Source organism: Coregonus lavaretus (genome assembly GCF_964263955.1).
Source record: "Coregonus lavaretus genome assembly, contig: HAP1_SCAFFOLD_385, whole genome shotgun sequence".
In the NCBI taxonomy this organism is placed as follows: Eukaryota; Metazoa; Chordata; class Actinopteri; order Salmoniformes; family Salmonidae; genus Coregonus; species Coregonus lavaretus.
In genome coordinates this window covers 25,001-27,500 of record NW_028156351.1, presented here as the reverse complement: position 1 = coordinate 27,500, position 2,500 = coordinate 25,001, and positions in this window count along the sequence as shown.

Genomic DNA, 2,500 nt, shown 5'->3' with positions numbered 1-2,500 from the left:
ATAGGCGTTGCGGACCGAATCACGGAATCTAGACATTAAACCGAAATTCAACAATATTCAAACATTTATTGAACTTAGTAAGAAATCAACTAAATCTATTCAACTCGTTAGAAAACGTATTAATTTGCCCAAGTCAACCATAAGACATGAACAAAATGCATCAGTGATTCGTATTTCCATGAACTTTCTGAAACGGCACAGGAATGCCCCTGTCTGTGTGCATGTGTGCGGTGCGCGCGTATGTCTACACTTTGTGTAGCCGTTAGCGATGATGCTAATGATAACCTTCTTCTGGTAGGGAAGGAATGGCTTTCCCCAAAACCTTCGCAAGTAAATGTTAACTACAAAGTAGCCTATGCCTGCATGGCAGAATTATACCGTGATCATTTGCATCACTCCAGTTGCCATTTGTTCTACAGCAACACCGCTTAACCAAACAAAGGTCTCTTCCTGGTGCATGCTTGCATTTAAGGGTAACTACACCCCAACATCTAAATGTCTTACATTTTTCCCAGACCTCACAAATGGTCACCTGATAGGGTTTAAACATTGTTGTGGACATAGAACATCCAATTGTGCTGTTTTGCTATTAAAAAGGTGTACTTTTGAGAGCGAAAACCTGCCAAAACAGGGACAAACGGTCAACGGGGAAATCTAAACGGAGAAAAGGGAACTTGGGAATTAACGGAATCAGGCAAAACATTGAAGGGATTGTATAGTGCCCTAATGGACTACAGACATTGACTGTCTCCTAGACTAAAAACAAAGGCTGCATGTACTGCCTATATTTTGAGGGAAACGCACTGTCCATTATTTGATTTGATTTGATCAGGGCAGGGCAGCACACAAACTGCATTTAGTCCAATAACAATCCATGATATTATTAGGGTGATAAATAAAAAGCAGTTGCTCCATGACACAAGAGCACGCTCTACTGGGACAAAAAGCTTACAGCACCTGGTATTCCCAGGCGGTCTCCCATCCAAGTACTAACCAGGCCCGACACTGCTTAGCTTCCGAGATCGGACGAGATCGGGCGTATTCAGGCTGGTATGGCCGTAAGCGAGGGAACAACTCTTGGTACACTATATAAAGTCAATGTGTCACTCACTCTGAAAGGGACACAGAAACGTATCCACTTTGTGACACAAACTGAAGAAGCTCAACCCCTGCTTACATTTCCAATATATATATATATATATTTGAGTCTTGTTGGGGGGGGGGGAAGAGGGCATATCCTATGTTGATTTATGACAAGTTCGTTGACGAGGGCCCTATAAAATAGGCGTTGCGGACCGAATCACGGAATCTAGACATTAAACCGAAATTCAACAATATTCAAACATTTATTGAACTTAGTAAGAAATCAACTAAATCTATTCAACTCGTTAGAAAACGTATTAATTTGCCCAAGTCAACCATAAGACATGAACAAAATGCATCAGTGATTCGTATTTCCATGAACTTTCTGAAACGGCACAGGAATGCCCCTGTCTGTGTGCATGTGTGCGGTGCGCGCGTATGTCTACACTTTGTGTAGCCGTTAGCGATGATGCTAATGATAACCTTCTTCTGGTAGGGAAGGAATGGCTTTCCCCAAAACCTTCGCAAGTAAATGTTAACTACAAAGTAGCCTATGCCTGCATGGCAGAATTATACCGTGATCATTTGCATCACTCCAGTTGCCATTTGTTCTACAGCAACACCGCTTAACCAAACAAAGGTCTCTTCCTGGTGCATGCTTGCATTTAAGGGTAACTACACCCCAACATCTAAATGTCTTAAATTTTTCCCAGACCTCACAAATGGTCACCTGATAGGGTTTAAACATTGTTGTGGACATAGAACATCCAATTGTGCTGTTTTGCTATTAAAAAGGTGTACTTTTGAGAGCGAAAACCTGCCAAAACAGGGACAAACGGTCAACGGGGAAATCTAAACGGAGAAAAGGGAACTTGGGAATTAACGGAATCAGGCAAAACATTGAAGGGATTGTATAGTGCCCTAATGGACTACAGACATTGACTGTCTCCTAGACTAAAAACAAAGGCTGCATGTACTGCCTATATTTTGAGGGAAACGCACTGTCCATTATTTGATTTGATTTGATCAGGGCAGCACACAAACTGCATTTAGTCCAATAACAATCCATGATATTATTAGGGTGATAAATAAAAAGCAGTTGCTCCATGACACAAGAGCACGCTCTACTGGGACAAAAAGCTTACAGCACCTGGTATTCCCAGGCGTTCTCCCATCCAAGTACTAACCAGGCCCAACCCTGCTTAGCTTCCGAGATCGGACGAGATCGGGCGTATTCAGGCTGGTATGGCCGTAAGCGAGGGAACAACTCTTGGTACACTATATAAAGTCAATGTGTCACTCACTCTGAAAGGGACACAGAAACGTATCCACTTTGTGACACAAACTGAAGAAGCTCAACCCCTGCTTACATTTCCAATATATATATATATATATATTTGAGTCTTGTTGGGGGGGG